Here is a 20,612-nt window from a genome sequence, read left to right as displayed (position 1 = left end):
GGAAAGAGATTTGGCCCCAAACTTGGTAGACATGATCCTTTTATTTTTTTTGGCATGTGAAAAAATATTCAGCTAAAAATTTAAAGTGTACAAGATTTTGTGACCATTTGAAAAAAGTGTCCCCATTTCAGACACTTTAATGGCTACTGGTAGCAAACCTGTAAACTCTCAAATGCTCTTTAAGGGGGTGTGAGTTCTCGAGGTTTGATGAGGGATAGGGGGCCAATATAAGGGCCAAGTACCAGCAATCATCGCACATCATGTGCGCACACCCCTCCGGCCCCCCCGATCGTCGGAACCCCAATGCCGTCGGTCAGGTTCTCCGGCGATGCTCCCGCGATGGTGCCCCGACGAAGAAAAATACGACACCAGCACATGCCCGAGCCCAGCATGTGCTGACACAACCTTCGGTCCAATCTGATCCTAGATTGGGAATGAACTCCGTATCCTTAGACTAGGAATGAACTCTGTATGCCTAAGTCAACGCATGAAACGAGCGTGCGGGCGCTCAGCCGGCCAGAGGGGCGGGATGTGCAAGCCGAGGATCAGCCGGGTCCCCCTCTATGTGCTGTCGATCTTGCTGTCATAACCCTCGGTCTGGTCTGATCTTAGGCAGGGAATGAACTCCGTATACCTAAGCCAATCGATGAAACGAGTGGGTGGGCGGGCACTACGCTGGCCAGAGAGACGGGATCGCAAGCCGTGGATCGATAGGGTGGTAGGTGGGTTTAGGCACGTCTTCATATTTCTGCATTCCAATGCCATTTTTATGCCTTGTAAATTCATACAATGGTCCCTTAAGCCTTCAGTGAAGTTTCATGGCAAGATGACTCGTTTTCTATTTTTCATGATTTTTGAAACTTTTTACGGTTCGGGATTTTTTAAAATTTTTTCGGAAGGAGTTCTGGCCCCAAACAGGGTAGACATGATCCTTGTATTTTTTTTGGCATGCATGAAAAAATTCAGCTAAAAACTCGAACTGTACAAGATTTTGTGACCATTTGAAAAAAGTGTCCCCATTTCAGACACTTTAATGGCTACTAGAAGCAAACCTGTAAAATCTCAAATGCTCTTTAAAGGGGTGTGAGTTCTCGAGGTTTGATGAGGGATAGGGGGCCAATATAAGGGCCAAGTAATAGCATCCATCACACATCATGTGCGCACACCCCCCGGCCCCCCGATCGTCAGAACCCCAATGCCGTCGATCAGGTTCTCCGATGTTGCTCCGACAATGGTGCCCCGGTGAAGAAAAATACGGCACCAGCACATGCCCGAGCCCAGTACGTGCTACCGTAACCCTTGGTCCGGTTCAATCTCAGACTGGGAAAGAACTCTGTATGCCTAAGTCAACCCAAGAAAGGAGCATACGGGTGCTCAACTGGCCAGAAGGGCGAGATGCACAAGCCAGGGACCCGTAGGGTCCCCCTCTGCGTGCTGCTGATCCTGCTTTCGCAACCCTCAGTTCTGTCTAATCTTAGACTGGTAATGAACTCCATATGCCTAAGTCAACCGATGAAATGAGCGGGCGGGCGGGCGGCAAGCACTACGTCGGCCAAAGAGACGGGATGCGCAAGCCGTGGATCGATAGGGTGGTAGGTGGGTTTAGGCACATCTTCATATTTCTACGTGCCAATGCCTTTTTTATGGCTTGTAAATTCATACAATGGTCCCTTAAGCCTTCATGTGAAGTTTCAAGGTAAGACGACTCGTTTTCTATTTTTCATAATTTTTGAAACTTTTTGAGGTTCCAGATTTTTTAAAATATTTTTGGAAGGAGTTTTGGTACCAAACCTGGTAGACGTGATCCTTGTATTTTTGTTGGCATGCACAAAAAAACTCAGCTAAAAACTTGAAGTGTACAAGATTTGGTGACCATTTGAAAAAAGTGTCCCCATTTCAGACACTTTAATGGCTAATGGCAGCAAACCTGTAAAATCTCAAATGCTCTTTAAGGGGGTGTGAGTTCTCGAGGTTTGATGAGGGATAGGGGGCCAATATAAGGGCCAAGTACCAGCACCCATCGCACATCTTGTGCACACACCCCCCGGCCCCCCCGATCGTTGGAACCCCAATGCCGCCGGTCAGTTCTCCGGTGATGCTCCGACGATGGTGCCTCGGTGAAGAAAAATGCAGCACCAACACATGCCCGAGCCTAGCATGTGCTGCCGCAACCCTCGGTCCGATCCGATCTTAGACTAGGAATGATCTCCGTATGCTTAGACTGGGAATGAACTCTGTATGCCTAAGTCAACCCACGAAACGAGCGTGCGGGTGCTCTGCCAGCCAGAAGGGAGGGATGTGCAAGCTGGGGATCGGCTAGGTCCCCCTCTGCGTGCTACCGATCCTGCTACTGCAACCCTTGGTCCGATCTGATCTTAGACTGGGAATGAACTCCGTATGCCTAAGCCAACCGACGAAAGGAGCGGGCGGGCGGGCACTACGTCGGCCAAAGAGACGGGATGCGCAAGCTGTGGATCGATAGGGTGGTAGGTGGGTTTAGGCACATCATCATATTTCTGCATGCCAATGCCATTTTTATGGCTTGTAAATTCATTCAATGGTCCGTTAAGCCTTCACGTGAAGTTTCATTGGCAAGACGACTCGTTTTCTATTTTTTACGATTTTTCAAACTTTTTACGGTTCGAGATTTTTTAAAATTTTTTCGGAAGGAGTTTTGGCCTCAAACTTGGAAGACGTGATCCTTGTATTTTTGTTGGCATGCACAAAAAAATTCAGCTAAAACTGGAAGTGTACAAGATTTTGTGACCATCTGAAAAAAGTGTCCCAATTTCAGACACTTTAATGGCTACTGGCAGCAAACCTGTAAAATCTCAAATGCTCTTTAAGGGGGTGTGAGTTCTCAAGGTTTGATGAGGGATAGGGGGCCAATACGAGGGCCAAGTACCAGCACCCATCGCACATCATGTGCGCACACCCCCCAGCCACCCCGATCAACGGAACCCCAATGCCGTCAATCAGATTCTCTGGCGATGCTCCGACGATGGTGCCCCAACGAAGAAAAATGCGGCACCAACACATGCCTAAGCCCAGCAAGTGCTGCCGTAACCCTCGGTCCAGTCCGATCTTAGACTGGGAATGAACTCCGCATGCCTAAGTCCACCCACGAAACGAGCGTGCGGGTGCTCAGCCGACCAGAGGGGCAGGATACGCAAGCCGGGGATCGACCGGGTCCCCCTCTACAAGCTACCGATCCTACTGCTGCAACCCTCAGTCCATCCAATCTTAGACTAGTAATGAACTTCGTATGCCTAAGCCAACCGATGAAATGAGCGGGCGGGCTGACGGGCGGGCTGACGGGCGGGGACTACGCCGGCCAGAGAGACGGGATGCGCAAGCCGTGGATCGATAGGGTGGTAGGTGCATTTAGGCACATCTTCATATTTCTACGTGCCAATACCATTTTTATGGCTTGTAAATTCATACAATGGTCCCTTAAGCCTTCACGTGAAGTTTCATGGCAAGACGACTCATTTTCTATTTTTCATGATTTTTGAAACTTTTTGTGGTTCGGGATTTTTTAAATTTTTTTGAAAGGAGTTTTGGCTCCAAACATGGTAGACGTGATCCTTGTATTTTTGTTGGCATGCACAAAAAAATTCAGCTAAAAACTTGAAGTGTACAAGATTTTGTGAGCATTTGAAAAAAGTGTCCCCATTTCAGACGCTTTAATGGCTATTGGCAGCAAACCTGTAAAATCTCAAATGCTCTTTAAGGGGGTGTGAGTTCTTGAGGTTTGATGAGGGATAGGGGGCCAATATAAGGGCCAAGTACAAGCACCCATCGCACATCATGTGCGCACACCCTCCGATCGTCGGAACGCCAATGCCGCCGGTCAGGTTCTCTGGCGATGCTCCGGTGATGGTGCCCCAACGAAGAAAAATGTGGCACCAACACATGCCCGAGCCCAGCATGTGCTGCCAAAACCCTTGTTCCGGTCCAATCTTAGACTGGGAATGAACTTCGTATGCCTAAGTCAACCCACGAAATGAGCGTGCGGGTGCTCAGCCTGCTAGAGGTGCGGGATGCGCAAATCGGGGATCGACCGGGCCCCCTCTGCGTGCTACCGATCCTGCTGTCGCAAACCTTGATCCGGTTCAATCTTAGACTGGGAATCAACTCCGTATGCCTAAGCCAACCGATGAAACAAGCGGACGGGCGAGCACTATGTCGGCCAGAGAGATGGGATGCACAAGCTGTGGATCGATAGGGTGGTAGGTGAGTTTAGGCACATCTTCTTATTTCTGTGTGCCAATGCCATTTTTATGGCTTCTAAATTCGTACAATGGTCCCTTAAGCCTTCACGTGAAGTTTAATGGCAAGATGACTCGTTTTCTATTTTTCATGATTTTTGAAACTTTTTGCGGTTCAGGATTTTTTAAAATTTTTTTGGAAGCAGTTTTGGCCCCAAACTTGGTAGACGTGATCCTTATATTTATTTTGGCATGCACAAAAAAATTCAGATAAAAACTTGAAGTGTACAAGATTTTGTGGCCATTTGAAAAAAGTGTCCCCATTTCAGACACTTTAATGGCTACTGGCAGCAAACCTGTAAAATCTCAAATGCTCTTTAAGGGGGTGTGAGTTCTTGAGGTTTGATGAGGGATAGAGGGCCAATATAAGGGCCAAGTACCAGCACCCATCGCACATCCTGTGCACACACCGCCCCTGGCCCCCCCGATCATCGGAACCCCAATGCCGCCGGTCAGGTTCTCTGACGATGCTCTGGCGATTGGTGCCCTGGCGAAGAAAAATGCATATGCTTAGACTGGGAATGAACTCCGTATGCCTAAGTCAACCCATGAAATGAGCGTGCAGGTGCTCAATCGGCCAGAGGGTAGGGATGCGCAAGTCGGGGATCGAGCGGGTCCCCCTCTGCATGCTACCAATCTTACTGTCGCAACCCTCAGTCTGGTCTGATCTTAGACTGGGAATGAACTTCGTATGCCTAAGCCAACTGAGCATGCGGGCGGGCACTACGCTGGCCAGAGAGACGGGATGCGCAAGCCGTGGATCGATAAGGTGGCAGGTGGGTTTAGGCACATCTTCATATATCTGGGTGCCAATGCCATTTTTATAGCTTGTAAATTCATACAATGGTCCCTTAATTCTTCACGTCAAGTTTAATGTCAAGACGACTCGTTTTCTATTTTTCATGATTTTTAAAAGTTTTTGCGGTCCGAGATTTTTTAAAATTTTTTCGAAAGGATTTTTGGCCCCAAACTTGGTAGACGTGATCCTTTTATTTTTGTTGGCATGCATAAAAAAATTCAGCTAAAAACTCAAAGTGCACAAGATTTTGTGACGATTTGAAAAATGTGTCCCCATTTCAAACACTTTAATGGCTACTGGAAGCAAATCTGTAAAATCTCAAATGCTCTTTAAGAGGGTGTGAGTTCTAGAGGTTTGATGAGGGATAGGGGGCCAATATAAGGGCCAAGTACTAGCACCAATCAAACATCATTTGCGCACACCCCCCAGCCCCCCCGATCGTCGGAACCCCTACGTCGCCGGTCAGGTTCTCCGGCGATGCTCCGGCAATGGTGCCCCGATGAAGAAAAATGTGGCACCAACACATGCCTGAGCCCAGCATGTGCTGCCGCAACTTTCGGTCCGGTCCGATCTTAGATTGGGAATGAACTCCGTACGCCCATGTCAACCCATGAAATTAGTGCGGGCTCTCAGCCGACCAGAGGGGCGGGATGCGCAAGCCAGGGATCGACCGAGTCCCCCTCTGCGTGCTATCGATCCTACTACCACAACCCTCGGTTCGGTCCGATCTTAGGCTGGGAATGAACTCCGTATGCCTAAGTCAACCCACGAAACGAGCGTGCGGGTGCTCAGTCGGTAAGAGGGGCGAGATGCGCAAGTCGGGGATCGGTCGGGTCCCCCTTTATGTGCTGCCGATCCTATTGCTGCAACCCTCGGTCTGGTTCGATCTTAGATTGGGAATGAACTCCGTATGCCTAAGATAACCGACGAAACGGACGGGAGGGCGGGTGTGCGGGTTGGCACTACGTCGGCCAGAGAGACGGGATACGCAAGCCGTGGATCGATGGGGTGGTAGGTGGGCAAAGGCACATCTTCATATTTCTGCATGCCAATGCCATTTTTATGGCTTGTAAATTCATACAATGGTCCTTTAAGCCTTCACGTGAAGTTTCATGGCAAGACGACTCGTTTTCTATTTTTCACGATTTTTGAAACTTTTTATGGTTCGGGAATTTTTAAAATTTTTTCGGAAGGGGTTTTGCCCTAAACTTGGTAGATGTGATCCTTGTATTTTTTTTGGCATGCATAAAAAAATTCAGCAAAAAACTCAAAGTGTACAAGATTTTGTGACAATTTGAAAAAAGTGTCCCCATTTTAGACACTTTAATGGCTACTGGTAGCAAACCTCTACAATCTCAAGTGCTCTTTAAGGGGTGTGAGTTCTCAAGGTTTGATGAGGGATAGGGGGCTAATATAAGGGCCAAGTACCAGCACCCATCGCACATCATGTGCGCACACCACCCTACCCCCCCGATCGTCGGAACCCTAACGCCGCCGGTCATGTTCTCCGGCGATGCTTCGACGATGGTGCCCCGACGAAGAAAAATGTAGCACCAGCACATGCCCGAGCCCAGCATGTGCTACGGCAAACCTCAGTCCAGTCTAATCTTAGATTGGGAATGAATTCCGTATGCTTAGACTGGAAATGAACTTTGTATGCCTAAGTCAATGCATGAAACGAGCGTGCGGGCGCTCAGCCGACCAGAGGGGCGAAATGCGTAAGCCGAGGATCAACCGGGTCACCATCTACGTGCTACCGATCCTGTTGCTGCAACCCTTAGTCCGGTCTGATCTTAGACTGGGAATGAACTCCGTATGCCTAAGCCAACCGACGAAACGAGCGGGCGGGCAGGCACTACGTCGGCCAGAGAGACAGGATGCGCAAGACATGGATCGATAGGGTGGTAGGTGGGTTTAGGCACATCTTCATATTTCTACGTGCCAATGCCATTTTTATGGCTTGTAAATTTATACAATGGTCCCTTAAGCCATCACGTGTGGTTTCATGGCAAGACGACTCGTTTTTTATTTTTCATGATTTTTGAAACTTTTTACGGTTCGAGAATTTTTAAAATTTTTTCTGAAGGATTTTTGGCCCCAAACTTGGTAGACGTGATCCTTGTATTTTTGTTGGCATGCACACAAAAATTCAGCTAAAAACTCGAAGTGTACAAGATTTTGTGACCATTTGAAAAAAGTGTCCCCATTTTAGACACTTTAATTGCTACTGGCAGCAAACCTGTAAAATCTCAAATGCTCTTTAAGGGGGTGTGAGTTCTCCAAGTTTGATGAGGGATAGGGGGCCAATATAAGGGCCAAGTACCAGCACCCATCGCACATCATGTGCGCACACCCCTACCGGCCCCTCCAATCGCCGGAACCCTAATGCCGCCGGTCAGGTTCTCCGGTGATTCTCTGGGGATGGTGCCCCGACGAAGAAAAATGCGGCACCAGCACATGCCTGAGCCCAGCATGTACTGTCATAACCCTCGGTCCGGTCCGATCTTAGACTAGGAATAAACTCCATATGCTTAGACTGAAAATGAACTCCGTATGCCTAAGTCAACCCACGAAATAAGCGTGCGGGCGCTCAGCCAACCAGAGGGGTGGAATGCGCAAGCCAGGGATCGACCGGGTCCCCCTCTGCTTGCTGCTGCTCCTGCTGTCACAACCCTTGATCCGATCTGATCTTGGACTGGGAATGAACTCTGTATGCCTAAGCCTACCGACGAATTAGCGGGCGGGCAGGGGGGCACTACGCCGGCCAGAGAAACGGGATGCGCAAGCCGTGGATCGATAGGGTGGTAGGTGGGTTTAGGCACATCTTCATATTTTTACATCCCAATGCCATTTTTATGGCTTGTAAATTCATACAATAGTCTCTTAAGCCTTCACGTGAAGTTTCATGGCAAGATGACTCGTTTTTTATTTTTCATGATTTTTGAAACTTTTTATGGTTTGGGAATTTTTAAACTTTTTTCGCAAGGATTTTTGACCCCCAAACTTGGTAGACGTGACCCTTGTATTTTTTTTTGCATGCATAAAAAAATTCAGCTAAAAACTCGAAGTGTACAAGATTTTGTGACCATTTGAAAAAAGTGTCCCCATTTCGGACACTTTAATGGCTACTGGTAGTAAACCTGTAAAATCTCAAATGCTCTTTAAAGGGGAGTGAGTTCTAGAGGTTTGATGAGGGATAGGGGGCCAATATAAGGGCCAAGTACCAGCACCCATCCCACATCATGTGCGTACACCCCCCCGGCCCCCCGATCGTCGGAACCCTAATGCCGTCGGTCTGGTTCTCCGGTGATGGTGCCTCGACGAAGAAAAATGCGGCACCAGCACATGCCCGAGCCCAGCATGTGCTGCCGTAACCCTCGATCCGGTCCGATCTTAGACTGGGAATGAACTTCGTATGCTTAGACTGGAAATCAACTCCGTAAGCCTAAGTCAACCCACAAAACAAGCGTGCAGGCGCTCAGCTGGCCAGAGGGGCGGGATGCGCAAGCCGAGGATCGGTCGGGTCCCCCTCTACGTGCTGCCGATCCTACTGCCACAACCCTCAGTCTGGTCCCATCTTAGAATGGGAATGAACTCCGCATGCCTAAGCCAACTGACGAAACGAGCGGGCGGGCGGGTGGGCATTACGCCGGCCAGAGATACGAGATGCGTAAGCCATGGATCGATAGGGTGGTAGGTGGGTTTAGGCACATCTTCATATTTTTGCAAGCCAATGCCATTTTTATGGCTTGTAAATTCATACAATGGTCCCTTAAGCCTTCACGTGAAGTTTCATGGCAAGACGACTTGTTTTCTACTTTTTGCGATTTTGGAAACTTTTTACGATTCGGCATTTTTTAAAATTTTTTCAGAATGAGTTTTAGCCCCAAACTTGGTAGACGTGATCCTTGTATTTTTGTTGGCTTGCACAAAAAAAGTCAGCTAAAAAATCGAAGTGTACAAGATTTTGTGACCATTTGAAAAAAGTGTCCCCATTTTAGACACTTTAATGGCTACTGGCAGCAAACCTGTAAAATCTCAAATGCTCATTAAGGGGGTGTGAGTTCTTGAGGTTTGATGAGGGATAGGGGGCCAATATAAGGGCCAAGTACCAGCACCCATCGTACATCATGTGCGCACACACCCCCAGTGCTTCCGATCGTCGGAACCCCAATGCCGTCGATCAGGTTCTCCGGCGACGCTCCGGTGATGGTGCGCCGACGAAGAAAAATGCGGCACCAGCACATGCCCGAGCCCAGCATGGGCTGCCGTAACCCTCAGTCCAATCTAATCTTAGACTGGGAAGGAACTCCGTATGCTTAGACTGGGAATGAACTCCGTATGCCTAAGTCAACCCATGAAACGAGCGTGCGGGTGCTCAGCCGGCCAGAGGGGCGGGATGCGCAAGCCGGGGATCGTTCGGGGCCCCCTCTATGTGCTGCAGATCCTGCTACTGCAACCCTCGGTTTTGTCTGATCTTAGACTGGGAATGAACTCCGTATGCCTAAGCCAACCGATGAAACAAGCGGACGGGCGTACGGGCGGGCACTACGTCGGCCAGAGAGACGGGATGCGTAAGCCGTGGATAGATAGGGTGGTAGGTGGGTTTAGGCACATATTCATATTTCTGCCTGCCAATGCCATTTTTATGGCTTGTAAATTCATGCAATGGACCCTTAAGCCTTCACGTGAAGTTTCATGGCAAGACGACTCGTTTTCTATTTTTCACGATTTTTGAAACTTTTTGCGGTTCAAGATTTTTTTAAAATTTTTTCGGAAGGATTTTTCACCCCAAACTTGGTAGACGTGATCCTTGTCTTTTTGTTGGCATGCACAAAACAATTCAGCTAAAAACTCAAAGTTTACAAGATTTTGTGACCATTTGAAAAAAGTGTCCCAATTTCAGACACTTTAATGGCTACTGGCAGCAAACCTGTAAAATCTCAAATGCTCTTTAAGGGGGTGTGAGTTCTCGAGGTTTGATGAGGGATAGGGGGCCAATATAAGGGCCAAGTACTGGCACCCATCACACATGATGTGCGCACACCCCCCCGGCCCCCCCGATCGTCGGAACCCCAATGCCGTCGGTCAGGTTCTCTGACGATGATCCGACGATGGTGACCCGAGGAAGAAAAATGCAGCACCAGCACATGCCCGAGCCAAACATGTGCTGCTACAACCCTCGGTCCTGTCCGATCTTAGACTGGGAATGAACTCCGTATGCTTAGACTAGGAATGATCTCCGTATGCCTAAGTCAACCCATGAAACGAGCGTGCGGGCACTCAGTCGGCCAGAGGGGCGGGATGCGTAAGCCGGGGATCGGTCGGGTCCCCCTCTGTGGGCTGCCGATCCTACTACCGCAACCCTCGGTCCGGTCTGATCTTAGGCTAGGAATGAACTCCGTATCCATAAGCCAATCGATGAAATGAGCGAGCGGGTGGGCGGGCGGGCGGGTGGGCGAGCACTACGCCAGCCAGAGAGACGGGATGCGCAAGCCGTGGATCGATACGGTGGTAGGTGGGTTTAGGCACATCTTCATATTTCTGCGTGCCAATGCTATTTTTATGGCTTGTAAATTCATACAATGGTCCCTTAAGCCTTCACGTGAAGTTTCATGCCAATACGACTCGTTTTCTATTTTTCACGATTTTCAAAACTTTTTACGGTTCGGGATTTTTTAAAATTTTTTCAGAAGGAGTTTTGGTCCCAAACTTGGTACATGTGATCCTTGTGTTTTTGTTGGCATGCAAAAAAAAATTTAGCTAAAAACTCGAAGTGTACAAGATTTTGTGACCATTTGAAAAAAGTGTCCCCATTTTCAGACACTTAATGGCTACTGGCAGCAAACCTATAAAATCTCAAATGCTCTTTAAGGGGGCATGAGTTCTCGAGGTCTGATGAGGGATAGAGGGCCAATATAAGGGCCGAGTACACACACCCCCCAGCCCCCCCGATCGTCGGAACCCCAATGCTGTCGATCAGGTTCTCCGGTGATGCTCCGACGATGGTGCCCCGACGAAGAAATATACGACACCAGTACATGCCCGAGCCCAGCATGTGCTCTGTATGCTTAAACTGGGAATGAAGGCCGTATGCCTAAGTCAACCCACGAAACGAGCGTGCGGGTGCTCAGCTGGCCAGAGGGGCAGGATGCGTAACCCGGGGATCGGTCGAGTCCCCCTCTGCGGCTATCGATCCTGCTGCCGTACCCCTCGGTCTGGTCGGATCTTAGACTGGCAATGAACTCTGTATGCCTAAGCCAACTGACGAAAGAAGCGGGCGGACGGGCGGGCGGGCACTATGTCAACCAGAGAGACGGGATGCGGAAGCCGTAGATCGATAGGGTGGTACGTGGGTTTAGGCACATCTTCATATTTTTGCATGCCAATGCCATTTTTATGGCTTGCAAAATCATACAATGGTCCCTTAAGCCTTCACGTGAAGTTCCATGGCAAGACGACTCGTTTTCTATTTTTCACGATTTTTGAAACTTTTTACGGTTCGGGATTTTTTAAAATTTTTTCGAAAGGAGTTTTGGCCCCAAAATTGGTAGACGTGATCCTTGTATTTTTGTTGGCATGCACAAAAACATTCAACTAAAAACTCGAAGTGTACAAGATTTTGTGACCATTTGAAAAGAGTGTCACCATTTCAGACACTTTAATGGCTACTGGCAGCAAACTTGTAAAATCTAAAATGCTCTTTAAGGGGGTGTGAGTTTCGAGGTTTGATGAGGGATAGGGGGCCAATATAAGGGCCAAGTACCAGCACCCATCACACATCATGTCCGTAAAAACCCCCCGGCCCCCCCGATCGCCGGAACCCCAATGCCGCTGGTCAGGTTCTCTGGCGATGCTACGACGATGGTGCCCCGGTGAAGAAAAATACGGCACCAGCACATGCGTGAGCCCAGCATGTGCTGCCGCAACCCTTGGTCCAGTCCAATCTTAGATTGGGAATGAACTCCGTATGCTTAGGCTGGGAATGAACTCCGTATGCCTAAGTCAACCCATGAAACGAGTGTGCGGGCACTCAGCCGGCCAGAGGGGCGGGATGCACAAGCCAAGGATCGACCGGGTCCCTCTCTGCGTGCTATCGTAACCCTCGGTCTGGTCTGATCTTAGACTGGGAATGAACTCCGTATGCCTAAGCCAACCAATGAAACGAATGGGCGGGCGGGCGGGCAGGCACTACGTCCGTCGGAGAGACAGGATGTGCAAGCCGTGGATCGATAGGGTGGTAGGTGGGTTTAGGCACATCTTCATATTTCTGTGTGCCAATGCCATTTTTATGGCTTGTAAATTCATACAGTGGTCCCTTAAGCCTTCACGTGAAGTTTCATGGCAAGATAACTCATTTTCTATTTTTCACGTTTTTTAAAACTTTTTACGGTTAGGGATTTTTTAAAATTTATTCGGAAGGAGTTTTGGCCCCAAACATGGTAGACATGATCCTTGTATTTTTTTTGGCTTGCACAAAAAAATTCAGCTAAAAACTCGAAGTGTACAAGATTTTGTGACCATTTGAAAAAGGTGTCCCCATTTTAGACACTTTAATGGCTACTGGCAGCAAACCTGTAAAATCTCAAATGCTCTTTAAGGGGGTGTGAGTTCTTGAGGTTTGATGAGGGATAGGGGGCCAATATAAGGGCCAAGTACTAGCACCCATCACACATCATGTGCGTAAACCCCCCCTGACCCCCCCGATCGTCGGAACTCCAATGCCGCTAGTCAGATTCTCCGACGATGCTCCGACGATGGTGCCCCGGTGAAGAAAGATGTGGCACCAGCTAAAAACTAGAAGTGTACAAGATTTTGTGACCATATGAAAAAAGTGTCCCCATTTTAGACGTTTTAATGGCTACTGGCAGCAAACCTGTAAAATCTCAAATGCTCTTTAAGGGGGTGTGAGTTCTCAAGGATTGATGAGGGATAGGGGGCCAATATAAGGGCCAAGTACCAGTACCCATCGCACATCATGTGCGCTCACCCCTCCCGGCCCCCCCGATCACCGAAACCACAATGCCATCGATCAGGCTCTCCGGCGATGCCCCGACGAAAAAAAATACGACACCAACACATGCCCAAGCCCAGAATGTGCTGCCGTAACCCTCGATCCGGTCCGATCTTAGACTGGGAATGAACTCCGTATGCTTAGACTGGGAATGAACTCCGTATGCTTAAGTCAACTCACAAACGAGCATGCGGGTGATCAGCCGGCCAGAGGGCTAGGATGCGCTACCCGGGGATCGACCGGGTCCCCCTCTGCGTGCTGGCGATCCTGCTGTCGCAACCCTCGGTTTGGTCTGATCTTAGACTGGGAATGAACTTCGTATGCCTAAGCCAACTGACGAAACGAGCGGGCGGGCACTACGTCAGCTAGAGAGACGGGATGTGTAAGCCATGGATAGATAGGGTGGTAGGTGGGTTTAGGCACATCTTCATATTTCTGCATGCCAATGCCATTTTTATGGCTTGTAAATTCATACAATGGTCCCTTAAGCCTTCACGTGAAGTTTCATGGCAAGACGACTCGTTTTCTATTTTTCATGATTTTCAAAACTTTTTATAGTTTGGGATTTTTTAAAATTTTTTTCGAAGGAGTTTTGGCCCCAAACTTGGTAGACGTGATCCTTGTATTTTTTCTGGCATGCAAAAAAATATTCAGCTAAAAACTCGAAGTGTACAAGATTTTGTGACCATTTGAAAAAAGTGTCCCCATTTTAGACGCTTTAATGGGTACTGGCAGTAAACCTGTAAAATCTCAAATGCTCTTTAAGGGGGTGTGAGTTTTGAGGTTTGATGAGGGATAGGGGCCAATATAAGGGCCAAGTACTAGCACCCATCGCACATCTTGTCCGCAAACCCCCCTCGGCCCCCCTATCGTCGGAACCCCAATGCCGCCGATCAGGTTCTTCGACGATGCTCCGGTGATGGTGCCCCAGCGAAGAAAAATGCAACACCAGCACATGCCCGAGCCCAGTATGCGCTGTCACAACCCTCGGTCTGGTCCAATCTTGGACTGGGAATGAACTCCGTATGCCTAAATCAACCCACGAAACGAGCGTACGGGGGCTCAGCCGGTCAGAGGGGCGGGGTGCGCAAGCCGAGCATCGGTCGGGTCCCCCTCTGCATGCTGCCGATCCTACTGTCGTAACCCTTAGTCTGGTCTGATCTTAGACTAAGAATGAACTTTGTATGCGTAAGCCAACCGACGAAACGAGCGGGCGGGCGGGCACTACACCGGCCAGAGAGACAAGATACGCAAGCCGTGGATTAATAGGGTGGTAGGTGGGTTTAGGCACATCTTCATATTACTACGTGCTAATGCCAATTTTATGGCTTGTAAATTCATACAATGGTCCCTTAAGCCTTCACGTGAAGTTTCATGGCAAAATGACTCGTTTTCTATTTTTCACGATTTTTGAAACTTTTTACGGTTCGAGATTTTTTTAAATTTTTTTGGAAGGAGTTTTGGCCGCAAACTTGGTAGACGTGATCCTTGTATTTTTTTTGGCATACGTAAAAAAATTCAGCTAAAAACTCGAAGTGTACAAGATTTTGTGACGATTTGAAAAAAGTGTCCCCATTTCAGACACTTTAATGGCTACTGGCCGCAAACCTGTAAAATCTCAAATGCTCTTTAAGGGGGTGTGAGTTCTCGAGGTTTGATGAGGGATAGGGGGACAATATAAGGGCCAAGAACCAGCACCCATCACACATCATGTGCGCACACCCCCCCCGACCTCCTCGATCGTCGAAACCCCAATGCCGTCGGTCAGGTTCTCCGGTGATGCTCCGACGATGGTGCCCCGACGAAGAAAAATGGTGCACCAACACATGCCCGAGCCTAGCATGTGCTGCCGCAACCCTCGGTCTGGTCCGATCTTAGATTGGGAATGAACCCTGTGTGCCTAGACTGGGAATGAACTCCGTAGCCTAAGTCAACCCACGAAATGAGCGTGCGGGTGCTCAGCCGGCCAGAGGGGCGGGATGTACAAGCCGGGGATCGGTCGGATCCCTCTCTACACGCTGCAGATCCTGCTACCATAACCCTCACTCCGGTCTGATCTAAGACTGGGAATGAACTCCGTATGCCTAAGCCAATAGACGAAACGAGTGGGCGAGCGGGTAGGCGGGCACTACGCCGGCCAGAGAGACGGGATGCGCAAGTCGTGGATCGATAGGGTGGTAGGTGGGTTTAGGCACAACTTCATATTTCTACGTGCCAATCCCATTTTTATGGCTTGTAAATTCATACAATGCCGTCGGTCAGGTTCTCCGACGATGCTCCGACGATGGTGCCCCGACGAAGAAAAATGCGACACCAACACATGCCCGAGCCCAACATGTGCTGCCACAACCCTCGGTCCGATCCGATCTTAGACTGAGAATGAACTCCATATGCTTAGACTGGAAATGAACTCCGTATGCTTAAGTCAACTCACGAAACGAGCGTACGGGTGCTCAACCGGCCAGAGGGGCAGGATGCGTAAGCCGGGGATCGGCCGAGTCCCCCTTTGGATGCTGTCGATCCTGCTGCCCCAACCCTCGCTCTGGTCTGATTTTAGACTGGGACCAAACTCCGTATGCCTAAGCCAACTGACGGAACGAGCGGGTGGGCGGGCAGGCGGGCACTACGTCGGCTAGAGAGACGGGTGGTAGGTGGGTTTAGGCACATCTTCATATTTTTGCATTCCAATGCCATTTTTATGGCTTGTAAATTTGTACAATGGTCCCTTAAGCCTTCACGTGAAGTTTCATGGCAACACAACTCATTTTCTATTTTTCATGATTTTTTAAACTTTTTACGGTTCAAGATTATTAAAATTTTTTTGAAAGGAGTTTTGGCCCCAAACTTGGTAAATGTGAACCCTGTACTTTTGTTGGTATGCACAAAAAAATTTAGCTAAAAACTCAAAGTGTACAAGATTTTGTGACCATTTGAAAAAATTGTCCCCATTTCAGACACTTTAATGGCTACTGGTAGTAAACCTATAAAATCTCAAATGCTCTTTAAGGGGGTGTCAGTTCTCGAGGTTTGATGAGGGATAGGGGGCCAATAAAAGGGCCAAGTACCAGCACCCATCGCAAATCACGTGCGCACACCACCCCGACCCCTCCGATCATCGGAACCCCAACGCCGTCGATCAGGTTCTCTGGTGATGCTCCGACGATGGTGCCCCGATGAAGAAAAATACGGCACCAGCACATGCCCGAGCCTAGCATGTGCTGCCGTAACCCTCGGTCTGATCTGATCTTAGACTGGGAATGAACTCCGTATGCTTAGACTAGGAATGAACTCCGTATGCCTAGGTCAACCCATGAAACGAACGTGCGGGTGCTCAGCCGGCCAGAGGGGCGGGATGCGCAAGTCGGGGTTCGTCCAGGTCCCCTTCTGCGTGCTGCTGATCCTGCTACTGCAAACATCGGTCCGGTTCGATCTTAGACTGGGAATGAACTCCATATGCCTAAGCCAACCGACGAAACGTGCGGCTGGGCGGACGGGTGGGCACTACGTCGGCCAGAGAAACGGGATGCGCAAGCCGTGGATCGATAGGATGGCAGGTGGGTTTAGGCACATCTTCATATTTCTATGTGCCAATGCCATTTTTATGGCTTGTAAATTCATACAATGGTCCCTTAAGCCGTCACGTCAAGTTTCATGGCAAGACGACTCGTTTTCTATTTTTCATGATTTTTGAAACTTTTTGCGGTTCGGGATTTTTTAAAATTTTTTCAGAAGGATTTTTGGCCCCAAAATTGGTAGACGTGATCCTTGTATTTTTTTTGGCATGCACAAAAAAATTCAGCTAAAAACTCGAAGTGGACAAGATTTTGGGACCATTTGAAAAAAGTGTCCTCATTTTAGACACTTTAATGGCTACTGGCAGCAAACCTGTAAAATCTCAAATGCTCTTTAAGGGGGTGTGAGTTCTCAAGGTTTGATGGTGGATAGAGGGCCAATATTACGGCCAAGTACCAGCACCCATCACACATCATGTGCACACACCCCCCGACCCCCCCGATCGCCGGAACCCTAATGCCGTCGGTCAGGTTCTCCGGCGATGCTCCGGCGATGGTGCCCTGATGAAGAAAAATGGGGCACCAGCACATGCCCGAGCCTAGCATGTGCTATCGCAACCCTCAGTCCGGTCCGGTCTTAGATTGGGAATGAACTCCGTATGCTTAGACTGGGAAAGAACTTCGTATGCCTAAGTCAACCCATGAAACAAGCGTGCAGGCGTTCAACCGGCCATTGGGGCGGGATGTGCATGCCGGGGATCAGTCGGGTCCCCCTCTATGTGCTTCCGATCTTGCTGCCGCAACCTTCAGTCCGGTCCAATCTCTAGACTGTGAATGAACTCCGTATGCCTAAGCCAACCGACGAAACGAGCGGGTGGGCGGGTGGGCACTACGTCGGCCAAAGATACGGGATGCGCAAGCCGTGGATCGATAGGGTGATAGGTGGGTTTAGGCACATCTTCATATTTTTGCAAGCCAATGCCATTTTTTATGGCTTGTAAATTCTTACAATGGTCCCTTAAGCCTTCACGTGAAGTTTCATGGCAAGACGACTAGTTTTCTATTTTTCATGATTTTCAAAACTTTTTGCGGTTCGGGATTTTTTAAAATTTTTTTGGAAGGTGTTTTGTTCCCAAACTTGGTAGACGTGATCCTCGTATTTTTGTTGGCTTGCACAAAAAAATTCAGCTAAAAACTCAAAGTGTACAAGATTTTGTGACCATTTGAAAAAAGTGTCTCCATTTCAGACACTTTAATGGCTACTGGCAGCAAACTTGTAAAATCTCAAATGCTCTTTAAGGGGGTGTGAGTTCTCAAGGTTTGATGGTATATAGGGGGCCAATATAATGGCCAAGTACCGGCACCCATCGCACATCATGTGCAAACACCCCCCCCGGCCCCCCCGATCGCCAGAACCCAAATGCCGAGGTCAGGTTGTCCGGCGATGCTCCGATGACGGTGCCCCGACGAAGAAAAATATGGCACCAGCACATGCCTGGGCCCACCATGTGCTGCTGCAACCCTCGGTCCGATCCAATCTTAGATTGGGAATGAACTCCGTATGCTTAGACTGGCAATGAATTCCGTATGCCTAAGTCAACCCACGAAATGAGCGTGCGGGCACTCAGCTGGCCAGAGGGGTGGGATGCGCAAGCCAGGGATCGGTCGGGTCCCCCTCTGCATGCTGCCGATCTTGCTGCCACAACCTTTGGTTCGGTCCGATCTTAGACTGGGAATGAACTCCGTATGCCTAAGCCAACCGACGAAACGAGCGGGTGGGCGGGCACTACACTGGCCAGAGAGACGGGATGCGCAAGCCGTGGATCAATAGGGTGGTAGGTGGGTTGAGGCACATCTTCATATTTCTGTGTGCCAATGTCATTTTTCTGGCTTGTAAATTCATACAATGGTCCCTTAAGCCTTCATGTGAAGTTTCATGGCAAGACGACTCGTTTTTTATTTTTCATGATTTTCGAAACATTTTGCGGTTCAGGATTTTTTTAAATTTTTTCGAAAGGATTTTTGGCCCCAAACTTGGTAGACATGATCCTTGTATTTTTGTTGGCATGCATAAAAAAATTCAGCTAAAAACTCAAAGTGTACAAGATTTTGTGACCATTTGAAAAACGTGTCCCCATTTCAGACGCTTTAATGGCTACTGGCAGCAAACCTGTAAAATCTCAAATGGTCTTTAAGGGGGTGTGAGTTCTCGAGGTTTGATGAGGGATAGGGGGCCAATATAAGGGCCAACTACCAGCACCCATCGCACATCATGTGCGCACACCCCCCTCGGCCCCTCCGATCGTCGGAACCCCAATGCCGCCGGTCAGGTTCTCCAACGATGCTCCGACGATGGTGCCCCGGTGAAGAAAAATACGGCACCATCATATGCCCGAGCCCAGCATGTGCTGCCGCAACCCTTGATCTGATCCGATCTTAGGTTGGGAATGAACTCCATATGCTTAGACTGGCAATGAATTCCGTATGCCAAAGTCAACCCATGAAATGAGTGTGCGAGCACTCAGCCGGCCAGAGGGGTGGGATGCGCAAGCCGGGGATCGGTCGAGTCCCCCTCTGCATGCTGCCGATCTTGCTGCTGCAACCCTTGGTTCGGTCCGATCTTAGACTGGGATTGAACACCGTATGCCTAAGCCAACCGGCAAAACGAGCGGACGGGCGGGCACTACGTCGGCCAGAGAGACGGGATGCGCAAGCCGTGGATCGATAGGGTGGTAGGTGGGTTTAGGCACATCTTTATATTTCTACGTGCCAATGCCATTTTTCTGGCTTGTAAATTCATACAATGGTCCCTTAAGCCTTCACGTGAAGTTTCATGGCAAGACGACTTGTTTTCTATTTTTCACGATGTTTGAAACTTTTTACGGTTCGAGATTTTTTAAAATTTTTTCAGAAGAAGTTTTGGCCCCAAACTTGGTAGACGTGATCCTTGTATTTTTTTTGGTATGCACAAAAAAATTCACCGAAAAACTCAAATTGTTCAAGATTTTGAGACCATTTTGAAAAAAGTACCCCCATTTCAGACACTTTAATTGCTACTGGCAGCAAACCTATAAAATCTCAAATGCTCTTTAAGGGGGTGTGAGTTCTCGAGGTTTGATGAGGGATAAGGGGCCAATATAAGGGCCAAGTATGAGCACCCATCGCACATCATGTGCGCTCACCCCCGCAACCCCTCCGATCGCCGAACCCCAATGCCGCCGGTCGAGTTCTTCGACGATGCTCCGGTGATGGTGCCCTGGTAAAGAAAAATACGACACCAGCACATGCCCGAGCCCAGCATGCGCTGCCGCAACCCTCGATCTGGTCCGATCTTAGATTGGGAATGAACTCCGTATGCTCACACTGGGAATGAACTTCGTATGCCAAAGTCAAGCTACGGAACGAGCGTGCGGGCACTCAACCGGCCAGAGGGGTGGGACGCGTAAGCTGGGGATCGACCGGGTCCCCCTCTGCATGCTGCCACAACCCTCGGACCGGTCTGATCTTAGACTGGGAATGAACTCTGTATGCCTAAGCCAACCGACGAAACGAACGGGCAGGCGGGCGGGCACTACGTCGACCAGAGAGACGGGATGCGCAAGCCGTGGATCGATTGGGTGGTAGGTGGGTTTAGGCACATCTTCATATTTCTACGTGCCAGTGTAATTTTGATGGCTTGTAAATTCATACAATGGTCCGTTAAGCCTTCACGTGAAGTTTCATGGCAAGACGACTCGTTTTCCATTTTTCACGATTTTCAAAACTTTTTACGGTTTGGGATTTTTTAAAATTTTTTCGGAAGGATTTTTGGCCCCAAACTTGGTAGACATGATCCTTGTATTTTTTTTGGCATGCAAAAAAAATTTCAGCTAAAAACTCGAAGTGTACAAGATTTTGTGACCATTTGAAAAAAGTGTCCCCATTTCAGACACTTTAGTGGCTACTGGTAGCAAACCTGTAAAATCTCAAATGCTCTTTAAAGGGGTGTGAGTTCTCGAGGTTTGATGAGGGATAGG

Source organism: Durio zibethinus, chromosome 5 (assembly GCF_047325235.1).
Source record: "Durio zibethinus cultivar Kanyao isolate XHJ-2024 chromosome 5, ASM4732523v1, whole genome shotgun sequence".
Taxonomy (NCBI): domain Eukaryota; kingdom Viridiplantae; phylum Streptophyta; class Magnoliopsida; order Malvales; family Malvaceae; genus Durio; species Durio zibethinus.
The sequence above is the reverse complement of the archived record's forward strand: the minus strand, read 5'-3'. Positions refer to the sequence as shown.